This window comes from Gekko japonicus, unplaced genomic scaffold (assembly GCF_001447785.1).
Source record: "Gekko japonicus isolate JY-2015 unplaced genomic scaffold, Gekko_japonicus_V1.1 scaffold308, whole genome shotgun sequence".
Classification (NCBI taxonomy): Eukaryota; Metazoa; Chordata; class Lepidosauria; order Squamata; family Gekkonidae; genus Gekko; species Gekko japonicus.
The window spans coordinates 1,063,862-1,076,259 of NW_015164673.1; the positions used below are offsets into that span (position 1 = coordinate 1,063,862).

A 12,398-nucleotide genomic window follows, 5' to 3' on the forward strand; every position below is an offset into this window, starting at 1 on the left:
AGGAAGCCCCGGGAAGGCCCTCCCTGGCCCCAGGCAGCAGGGGTGGGGAGAGGCAGGGAGGAAGCAACTTACCCTCCCTCTTCTCCTGCCTCCTCCTGGCTGAATGAGGGCCGGAAGTGGGGCGGCCGGAAGCAGGGGGCGGGGCTTCGTCATGTGCCCCGCCCCCGTACCTCACCCGGGGGAACTGCGACCCCCCGCGATCCCCCCCCGAAATGACCTCTGGTTATGGTGCTTTTTGGTCTTCAGTACTTAAATATGCAGTCTTCAGTAAGCCTCATCATAAGAGATCACTCACACATCTGTTTATCTCAGTGTTTTTCTGCCCACTCCCCACATTGCTGTGACGCAGGGATTTTTCTGTATCACTTGACGCGAGCAGAAGCTTGGAAACCTTCTAATGGGGCTTAAGGGGCGGAATCACGGTAAACGAGACAAAGTGAGGAAACTGTGGCCTGTTGAGTACAGTGTCAGTGTTCTTCCTCCATCACTTTCTCTTACGGAGTGTAAACAGCATTAAAGCCAAACTCCAGGTGCATAGCTAAAGCTACAATGTCAGAAACGGCTATATGGGCATGTATAAATTCTTAATGAAATGTGGTGATGTGTAGCTGGGCTAGGAATAAAAGTTAACAGAAGAACACAAGAAGAGCCTTGCTGGATCAGACCAATAGTCCATCTAGTCCAGTATCCTGTCTCAGACATGGGCCAGCAACAGGGCATTGAGGCCGAGACCTTTCCCCTGTTGTTGCCTCTGGGCTTTGGGATTCAGAGGTTGAATGCCTTTGAATGGGGAGGCTCCCCTCATTCACCATGGCTAGTAGCCACTGATAGACCTCTCCTCCGTGAATCTCTCTAATCCCCTTTTAAAGCTGTTTATTCCTGTGGCCATCACTACATCTTCTGGCAGCAATTGCCACATTTTAATCAATCACTATCTAAAGAAGTATTCCTTTTTCTCTGTCCTGAATCTAGCATTTTGGGAGAGGGAGAAAAATTTCTCTGCCAACTCTCTCCACCGCATAATTTTATATACCTCTATCATGTCCCCCCTTAATAATTTCTTTTCTAAACTGAGAAGTCCCAAACTCTTCAGCCATTCCTCATAGGGGAGGCGCTCCAACTCCAGTCACCTCGGTCACCCTCCTCTGTACCTTTTCCAGTTCGGCAGTGTCTTTTTTTTTGAGATATGATGACCAGAACTGTACACAGTATTCCAAATGAGGGCACACCATAGATCTATACAGGGGCATTATGGTATTGGCCATTTTATGTTCATTCCCTTTCTTAATAATCTCTGACATAGACTTTGCCTTTTTGTCTGCTACAGCATGCTGGGTTGACACTTCTATTGATCTATCCACAGTGACCCCAGAATCTTTTCCCCTCTCTGTCTCAGCAAGTTCAGACCCCATTAGCCTGTACTTGAAGTTGGGATTTTTTTGTGTCCCTTGTTCATGGAATCCAAACTCTTTCAGAAGCAGACATGACAATGGCTGTTCATATATCTAAATCTTCTACCCCAATTGCCCATGAAGCAAACATAAGCAGGGTTGAAACGGAGACTGAACTCCTTAAATGTGGAGGGTCTGCCGGGGGTGGGGTGGGGGGTGGGGGTAAGCAGTTGATGAAAAGAGCTGTGTGGGAAGTAAACCACAGTGCAGCATCTATTGCTTGTGTGGACTCCTTTGTTCATTAAATTGGGCCTCTGCCCTCCATTTAATTTGTGATTAGGGCTAACCCACATTTTAGATGTTTTCTACTTCCATGTTTAATTTGTTCCTCAGTAGAAAACATGGGGGTTCTCAGTTTCCTCATAAGACAAACATGGTGTCAGTTCCTTGACCCTTTCCCTGTCCCATTTCCCTCCTACGAATACTTTCCCGAGGCTGTTTTTGCTCAGCTGAGCTCTGAACCCAGAATTAAGTGTGGCTAAGGAGAAATCCTTAGGGTAGGGGGCATTTTAAGAGAGAATTCTCAGGCACAGGAGGCATTTAACTTCCCACCTATTAGGCTTCCCAAGAAACATAATTAAAATTTGTGGTGTGGAGTGGGAAGCCAATTCTCCTCTTGTTTGGCTTGCTTATATTCATTTTCTTCTGTGCCCCTCCCAACTTCTCCTGTCTCACACCCTTACTTCCCTTTCTTCTTGGTCTTCACCATTGTCAGCATTTAGAATAAAAACATCTCAGGACATGGATCCATCTTGCTTTGAAACTTCGTTGTGTTTATGACAGATGTATGATGTGCCTGGCAATTCCTAATCATGTAGCTAATAGCTCATCTAAAGAAAGGCTTTTGTATTTCTAGTACAACCCCAGCATTAGTGGTGTAACTGCTGTCACATAGATAATTTCATTATTAGTCTGTAGCAGCGGAATAAAACAGAAATCCAGGGGCACTTAAAGAGGCAAGAGCCCCTTAAGTTAACCCTGGACTCCCATTTTATTCTGCCATCATGTCATTTGCTTTCATTTCTGTCCAGTCAACAGTATTCCCAGGTGCTATTTATAGAATTATTTTTGGAATTAACAAGTGACTTGACTAAAACAGTGCCTATCTAAAGTAAATGGCTGCTTCAGAATGTGCTCCTTAAAGTCTCTTTATAACCTGTGCTCTGACTTCCTCCGAGGGGTAAAAGGGTTTTCGCACAGCCACGAGCGCCAGCTATCCTGAGGGAAACTTGTTGTGTGTAGATTCCCTCCGTTGTGTGTAGATTCCCTCCGAAGTTTCCCTCAGGATAGCTGGCGCTCGTGGCTGTGCGAAAACCCTTTTACCCCTCGGAGGAAGACAGAGCACAGGTTATAAAGAGACTTTAAGGAGTCCTCCCTTTTGAAACTTTTATTTAACAGAGGAGGACTATTATTAATTATAAGGTTGTACAATAGCTTTTGAGATTCTTGGAGATGATATTTGATATTTTTGATAATCTCTTATATTGTGATTAATATGATTAATTATATATGTAGAAATTATTGTAAAATATTTTTCATAAAATATAAAATTATTTATGATATGTTATAATCATCTGTGCACGGTACTTATTGTATGTTGGTTTTCCTACTTACCGTAGGTCCTTGTTTGGTTTTGTGAATTGCTTCAGAATGTGCAGCAGTGGAGAAAACATCAAACTTTTAATATTTGCATTAGCCACAATGACTCATAAAAAAGAGTGGGCTTTAAAAAGAGGGGAATGACTTTATCTTATCCATAGGGTTGTCAGGCAGCAGCTGGCAATCAGTGCAAGTCAGAGGGGGTGCGATTGATACAACAGCATTATTTTGCTTCTAGGAAAAACGCAGGAAAAACCCGGATGTCATGCCCCTCTAAGAATCACCAGAAACTCTATGGTTTTACTATCATTTCCGCTAGTTCCTTGGGAGGCATTATGTTTGAGGTTTGCCCTGGAAGTGATGTTATGCTGTTGTGCAGACAGTGGTTTCTTTACTTTTCTCCTGCTGGAGCAGTGGCAAGCAATAGGACCTTAGGTGGAAAATCTCCTGCCCCCTGTGGGTACCTGGCAACCTTGTTTGCAAGTTTTAGTGACAAACAATGTCCGTAGCAAGCACAAAGTTTGAAAATTGCTCTCACAGTTCAGAAGTAGGGGAGGAGTGGTTTGACACTTTTGAGATGATTGATTTGTTAATTGAAATGCAATTAGTAGCAACCTGTTAATTGAAACTGGTCACATATGGGAAAATATTGATTGTATATAGAATGGAGAAAATTAGAAACGTTCTTTAAGTTTAAAGCTCAATGAATGCCGAGTTGTCTGTAATAGAAATAATAGAAAGCTTGTTTCTTTTTTTCTTTTCTGTAATTCATTGTTTTACAACAGAAGACTCTTAACAGCGTTTCCCTGGAAAATAGCACAAGGAATAATGAGCTGGTACTAACAATACAGTTTTTGTTAGCTGTGTTTTTCCAGCCAGATATTCTGTAAAAATTGGGGTAGGGAATCTGATAGAGCACAAGCTTTGTATGCAGAAATTCCCAAACAAAATCCCTGGCATCTCTGGTTGAAGGATCTTTGTTGCAAAAGCTTTTCTGTGTCTGCGAACATAGAAACTATTGCCGGCCAGAGCAGATAGCACTGAACTAGATGGACCAATAGTTTGCCTTGAGGCGTCTGACTACACATTACACATGCATTTGAAGATTAATTTCTTTTCCTTTATGGTAGTGGAGGAGATTTCATAATATTGCTTCTAGTTTATCTTGATTTCTTGAGAGACTTGGTAAGATCTGTGAGTAGTAGCAGATTAGCATACGGCATAGTAAAGGAGTTTACGACAGATGCGAAAACTGAATGAAGCCGTTGTGTGTAGTGCAATAAGAAATCAATATCTCTGTTAAGCCCTGTTAAGTTACCCACCTGAATCTACCATTGTGATGTGTTTATACTCAATTGTTTTACTCCTTCTAATATCTGTTGTAAATCATAAGCACTCACAGTACCAAATACCTACCTTAAGTCTAATAAATAAACCCATGTAAAAATGTTAGCTTCAGAATCAATAAAAATGTCACACCTGTCTCTAAAAGAAAATAAACAGCCATTAAGGTTGTTCATAGGTAATGAATGTGTACTGTTGACCGCTAAGAGCTTTCCTGAAATGCTACAATATTCAGAAGGATATTAAGGTCCAGCTTTAATAATCCATAAAATCCTAACTAATCTCTAAATTTTAGGGTTGCCAGCCTCCAGGTGGGACCTGGGGATCCCCTGGAATTACAGCTCATCTCCAGACTGTAGAGATCTGTTCCCGTGGAGAAAATGGATGGCTTGGAGGGTGAATGCTATGGCATTGTATCCCACTGAGGTTCCTGGCTTACCCAGGCTCCATCCCCAAATCTCCAGGAGTTTCCCAGCCTGAATCTGACCCTCCATTGGCTGGGAGGACTTGGCAACCCTACTAAGTTTTCAAAATACCAATATTTATCCTGGTTGAAAAGAGTCAGGAATTGTTGTCTCAGGAATCGTGCTTTGCCAGGATAATCTTTCAACCTTTACTTATCTTTTATTTGGCCACTGAAAATATCCTAGCAGAATTTTACACCACCACCCCAGTCAGTACTCTTTTGTGAACTTCATCAACAGGCATAAATGTATTTCCCCAAACTATTTTGGAATTGCATAGGAAATTCTTAACCCAAGTTTTTAAACCAGCTTGTTCTTCTCTCTCCCTACTCTGGAGCTAAATGCAGCTTCTGATGCTTCAGCTCTGCAGTTGCGCACACTTCTGTATGCAACGTTTTATTGCGTCTGCCTGACAGACTTGCTTTGCGGACAGCTGAAATGTGATATTTAACCAAATTGAAGCTTTTGAGGTGTCAGTTTCTGAAGCACTCACATGTCAATAGAATATGCATGTTCAATTGAGTAAACAATTATAGTCCTATCACACACAGTTCTGTAGAAACAAGGCAAGGAAACAGCCAGAGATGATGTCTCTCTCAGTGCTTGAAGAAGCTTACAGAACCAAATACAGATCATCAGTCTGATGTGCAAACTGACTAATCTGAATGCTGTGCAGCATGGAAGGTGCATAGAACCAGTGAAACCCTGCACAAAATAAATGCATTGAACCTATAATATTCATATGTAGTAGTTTCATAAAGCCACACATTTTAATATCAAACTTCTGCTTATAGCCTATGGTTTGCAAGTTAAGATCACAATTTGCATGCAATAAAATGTTAAATCTTGGAACAGTCGCAGTTTCTTATTTGTGTCCACGGTTGCAATGTTAAAGCTGAGCTACTATTAGGATATGGGCTAAAAACATTTATTTTAACCCCAAATCGTTCTGTATTTCAACCAAGAGGCTCACAGCTAAGAACCATCCTGGATCAGCTGTTCCTAGGAGTGCTTTTGCCTGGTTTTAAGTTGGTGCTCCCTCTCCTGGAGAAAGCAGGTCTGGTGGTTCTTGCACTTGACTTCATTCTCCTCTGATGAAATGACAACAACATGCTCTGTTAGGCTGCTTTTTAAGAGTATTTGGAAACTGCAGCTGATACAGAAAACAGCATCTAGACCAGGGCTAGATTTTTGTATCATATTACAGTAATATTATGTCTTCCGTTTCCAGGTTTGGTTTGAATGTGCTGGTTTTAGTTTGTAAAGCTGTAACTGGCTGAGAATTGGTTTGGTTTAAGGACTACTTCCTGGTCTTCGGAGGATGTGTTCTGTGTTCCATCTCTTCAAGTATGGTGGAATTAGATTTCCTTAGCTTGGCCTTGAACTACCTGCAGCTGGAGTTCCAGCTCCCATGCTCATTGTTCTCCTTCCAAAACCAAGTGAAGGCTACACTATGGTGTGTTTTTTTTGTTTTTTGAGCAGCCATTGGTTAGGATTTTCCATTTCCTTTTTGTGTTTGACTTTTGATTGGTTTAATTCATTATGTTGATGTGCATGTGCTGATCACCTGTTGGCATAGAAATGTTTTAACAGATTCTTTTTCTTGCTGATTTTTGGATCAGTGTTTCCCCAACACAGTTAGTTGGCTTGTTGTTGACTAACAGTTTGATACTACGATAATTACTGGTGTCACCTAATCTGAAATTGGCTTTCTGCTTATTACTGAATAAGGATTAATTGAGTGCATCCTGAAATTCTGAGAATAATTGGGCTATATTGTGCAGGCAGTATGATTTATTGTGAAAGACAGCTTGACACCTTCTAGTGTTCATCGGCTGTAGTTAACTACTTTGTCAGATCACGAAGGTGCTGTTAAACGCAACTATTGATTACTGTAGGGTAGCATTAGAAGGATACTTGGAGATTGCGGTGAGTTCACATAACATTTGAGTGAGAGTTCTGTGTGAGAGAGATCTGTGAACAGGCAAAGGGTGAGAAGTGGGTGACAAAAGGCTTCCGTAAATTATACTGCTGGGTGTGTTTTCAGAAGATGTTCATATGGAAACAGTTGTAGTGTTCAAAACAAGCTTTTCAAAGACTTGACACTTGGAAGGGGGTATTGTAGAGTTGAATACGCTATACACGCTCTTTTGTGTTCTCCTTCTGTAGTCTCAGATGAATCTAATTTTACTGTGTGTGATACTTCGAAATTGTAAGCTTGAAAAGCTGGGGAACTTACCTTAAAAGAGTCTGGAGCATTGTGAGGGGAATGGGGGCCCTTCTTGTTTTCGTCCCATGCTGTTTTGGGCAGCGGAAGTGGCTGCAGGGGGGGGTGTTGTTTGCACCTTCCTCTGGTTTCACATTTCCTAGCAAGACATATGGAGCTAGAGAAAAAGGCAAGCAATCCCCCCTACACATGGCCCTTGGGGGAAAATGGCATGGAGGGATACCTGAAGCCCCTCCTCTTCCCCTATGGCACTATAGAGCAATAAAACACTATCAAGGTGAGTTTCCCAGTTCATACGATTGAGTACAAGTTGCGTCAGTGTAGTGTATTCAAAGCTGCCTTGAATGCATGATATGTTGTGAAACATCTAATTGAAGTGTAATGTAAAGCTTTGTCCTGGGCTAGGATCCAGATCCATACAATCGTGTTACTAGCCCAGGAAGCACCTAACCAATCACTTCCAAGCAAGCCCCCTGAGCGGGAGCATCCGTGATTGGTCCTTATGTGAACAATCTTATTGGTTGGTATTTGTACAGTGGGTGTGGCTGCATTAGCCGGGAATGTTTAAAAGCAGGACAGCTGCAATGTAAAGGCTGTTCTGGCTATCAGATGTTGATCCGTGTTGGAGTTGTGTTCGAGTTGAAGAATAAAGCTGTGTTCTTGCTGAATCACTCTCCGACTGCTTTGTTAAGCGAGCGACTTAACAGTCAGGCACTTACGTCCTGACTCGCATCACTCGCAATATCTAGTTTGGCTCTCAGTGGGACCATAACTTGCAACGCTTAAAATCTCAGTTGTTGGTGCAGGAGGATAGGCCAGAATTTAGCTCTCTTTGTCAATCCAGGTGGATAGTAATACAGTAATTGCTCTAGCGCTCGACGTACTTGCTCTGGTCTATCCTTGGGTCTTGCCCCCTCTGAAGCTATTCCGTCATATTGCTACACTTTAAAGATCCCAAGACAACGCAGAGCGTTCACCTTGGCGAGACTCAACTCCTTCCCCTCTAAGCTGCTCTCTGGTAGTTTCTTGGGACTTCCGTTTTCGGAACGTGTTTGCGATTGTGGACAAGAGATGATAGAAACTATGGATCATATAATGCTTTTTTGTCCTAAGTGGAATAAGGAAAGAGAGAGATACATCATTCCCATTATGAGAAAAGAAAAGCTTCCCCTCCTTCCTTGGGTAGTTGCAGTGCTATTGTCTGATAACTTCCCTGACAATCAAACCATGGCTATAGTGGCTTCCTTTCTAGCTGCGGTGATTAAGAAAACAAATCTCCCTGAGTTTAATTAGTTTACTGCTGATAACTGTTGACCTTTTAAGTGCGTGTTTTTTTTTTTAATTTATTTTATTTTATCCTGTACAGTTGCTATGGCTTTTTTGCTAATGCAATAAATATTATTATTATTATTATTATTATTATTATTATTATTATTATTGCTCTAGCTTGCTTCATGGTTTTCATTGTGACTCCTATAGCTTTATTAAGCCAAAGTAACTCCATGTTGACCCATACCACTGTCTTCTGCTGGACCTGTGGACCTGTTGTTTTGCAGCAGAACTCCTGTTATGCAGCACACTTAAATTCAGTGGATCTTGCAATGCCCCTCCCCTCCCCAATTTCAAAACTGGTTTTTAAATTGCTTACAAGTGTGAATCCTTAGTTCATTGTTGTTGGAATCTTTGCAATCCCACACAGGCATTGTTCAGGCCTACCGCAGATAGGTTTTTGAGGCTCAAAAAATGCCTGAAGGCACTCAGTTCCCCGCCCCAAGGCTGTTCCACTCTTTTCCAGTGTGATAAGGCCAATACTTCCTCTAAGCTGTAGAGTCTTGTGAGCAAAAATTCTATTTTGTGAGCTACTGGGAATTAAAGTTGTGAGTGAGCAATTTGGCTACTGCATAAATTAGTGTGCTCTGGAGCCATCCCTTCCTGAGCTAGGAGAAAACTGTGTGAGCTGGAGGCTAAAAAACTGTGAGCTAGCTCACACTAACTCAGCTTAGAGGGAACACTGCAGAGCACCCTTCCCTCAGTTCTCTCTTCCACTTCTGAGAGAGGTTTGTTAGTAGAAGTGCCACCTCTTTTACCAACCAGCACAAACTGCCAATAGTTTTACCTGTCTCCAGAAAGCCAGTGGTCAGAAAATGGCACAAGAAGTGCTCCTCAAAAAAATGTGGGTCCTGTAAGTAAAAAATCTCACATAGAGACAACCGTAAGCATTGCCTTTCATGCCTCGGCGAAGAGCATGATGTCTCACACTGCTCTGTTTGTTGCCGGTTTACTCCCAAGGCAAGGCATAATAGAGCTTCCTGCCTAATGGGCAGCAGCACCATTCAGGAGAAAGATGTGAGCCTATTGCCGCCCTCCAACACCGACAGATGAATCCAAGAATCTTTGGTTCCCATGGTTCTGATATCAAATCCAACTACTCCGAGGCTGGCAAAAATAAATGAATGTCTCTGCTCCATGGAACCACTTTCTAAAAAGCCAACATAGACACCTGGAGAAGCCTCACAAATCAAAGTAATTGTTTGACTCCCAAGTCAAAAGTAATCACTATAAAGAGCTGGTTCCTTACAAGCCATCTTTGGAACTTGTCAAGGACACAGTCTCCATTCTGAGAACGCCCTCTCTGTTGCGTCACTCACCATACTTGTCCCATTCTGCCTTGGAAAGTGAACTACAGGACTTGGAACTCCCTTTTTCCTGACTTCAGCCCAATTCCCCATCTTACTGTGTAGATCAGGCACTCCAGTCAGATCCAACAGATTTGTATTTGCATTGTCCTGATTGCTTATCAAGACATCTAGTGCAATGCCCCCTCTAAAATGTGGAGTCTTGTGAGCAAAAATTCTACTTTGTGAGCTACTGGCATTAAAGTTGTGAGCGAGCGATTTGGCTACTGCATAAATTAGTTTGCTCTGGAGCCACCCTTCCTGAGCTAAAACAAAAATGTGCAAGCAGGAGGCTAAAAAAGCTGTGAGCTAGCTCACACTAACTCAGCTTAGGGGGTACAATGACCCAATGTGACTATTATGACCAGAGTTGGGATATATATGTTCCCCTTGGTTCTGATCAGGCAGAGGCCCTCTATTCTTAATATCTGGACCTTTTGCCTGATCCACACAAGGAAGCACAATCCCTTGGTGAGGTGAGCTTGCTTTTGACTACAATCAACCTGCTTACGCTGCCAGACAGTGCTTCTGAACCCTCACCAGATGATACTATGCCAAAACCATTTATATACTTCCCAAATGAGGATCTCTACATATATAATCAACAACTCATCCGAATGCCTCAGTCCCTTGAAATCCCTGTTGCCTAAATCCCACCAACATGCAAGGCAGGGTTTTTGACAACTATCGCCCACAAGCCCGTACAGCAACCAACAGATGTCTTTCAAGACCAACAGGTGCGCAACATCATGACAAATGGTTATGCCATAGAATTCACCTTTCTTGCAACCTACTCACCCCTGTCCTCCTGTCCTCTCTCTACAACTCCTTGTGGAGATTGACATCCTCCTCAGCAAGAAAGCGGTGGTGGTGGGGGGAGTGAAACCTATCCTAGATGTGAGAGGCGTAAACAAGTTTCTGTTAATAAAAAGTTCAGAATGCTATCCAGTTCCCATGTCCTTCTTCTCATGCCTGGGTGTATGGTTTGTAATGCTAGATCTGCTACATGTGAAGATAATTCTGGACTATCAGAAATATCTCTGCTTCTAATGCGGTTCCTGCCATCTCCAATACACTGTCCTTTCTTATGGGCTAGCTGCAGCACCCAGGATATTCACTAATATGGTATCAGTGGTAGTGGCCTACCTTTGAAGGCTGAGGTACAAGGTATACCCATACCTTGATGACTGGTTGATTGTATCTGATACCAAGCTGAAACCCCAAGTGGGCTTGCACCTCATGTCATTGCAAGTCTGTACAGAGGGTATCATTCATAGGTGCATGCTAAATTCCACTCGAGCTGGAGCTTTCCCACCACCAGAAAGGGATACTGGCAGTCACTGAATATACTCCATTGCCTGAAATTACAGTTTTAGCCAGCCATACTAATCCAAAAGCTCCTAGGATTATTGGTCTACACTCCATTGGTGGTACTCTATGCAAGGCTATGCACCCCCTGCAGTTACGGTTTGTCAGGAATTTCAGCTCACTTCATCACAATCAAAGAGGTACACATCCCAACACCAAGGCAGTATGTTCTCTCCATTGGTAGACTCTAGGTGTCAACCTCCTAATAGAGATTCTGTTCCATCCCCCTCTACCAGGAGTCTCAGTCACTACAGATGCCTCCTTGTTAGGATGGGGTACTCACATCGAGCAAGTGTGGGTCAGTGGGACATGGTCCACTGAGACACATTCAGTCACATCAGTGTGCTAGATCTCAAGGCCATATCCAAAAAAACTGTTAGTGCTGCACACTCATGTTTTGGGCAAAACATTCAAAAAGCCAGACAATTTCATGTCTGTGTTCTACATAAACAACCAGAATGGCACCTCCTCACTTATGCTGTGCTGCGCTTCTATACTAATCTAGGAATGGGTCATTTGTAGGAATGCCACTATCCACGCCATTCCCGTAGCCAAAACCAACAACCGATTAGTGGACTTCTCCGCTGCACCCTTTAGCTCCTTACAAATGACAACTCAACAGGATTTTTCTCACCCTAATATTCCAGTGTTTGAGAGTTTCAAGAATAGACGTATTTGCTACCAGACAAAACAAAAAATGAAAATTCTTTTATTCCCATGGGGCTTGGCACCCAAACTCCCTGGGAGATGTTTTTCAGATCCAGTGGATGGAGACCTGATACATGCGTTCCCCTCCTCTCACTAATCCCCACAGCGCTCTACAAAATGAGGCAGGTCATCTTAATAGCCCCTTTTGGCTAAGCAAACATAATTTCTGACACTGCTGGCCATGTCCCAGAACAGGTATATCTTCCTTTCTAAGGAACATGACCTCTTTCTGCAGGCCCCCTTCCTGCATCCAACATTGGCAACCTACATTTCTCAGCATGGCTCATTCAATCACTGACTGCCAGTTCTCTGAATCCTTTAAAAAATATTCTGCTTAGTGCTAGAAAACCATTCATCTGACACTCTTATTCTGCCAAATGGAAGTATTTCTGTATTTAGGTTAAGAATCAAAACTTACCTCCTAAACCTTGTCCAGGGAGGACTCTTGTCCACCTACCCAAGTGTCCATCTAGCAACCTTAGCATTCTTCCAGGTCCATATCAAGGGAAGATCCTTGTTTGCCGAAAGGGAACCCAAACTATTCCTTAGTCCAACCTCTGGT

The 12,398-nt window shown here is 42.7% G+C and overlaps 1 protein-coding gene across 1 annotated transcript in view; it reads left to right on the forward strand.

Annotated features, from left to right (window-relative positions):
• Window positions 1-12,398, forward strand: part of MTUS1 (microtubule associated tumor suppressor 1) — a 124,932-nt gene that overhangs the window by 40,690 nt on the left and 71,844 nt on the right. The window lies entirely within an intron of this gene.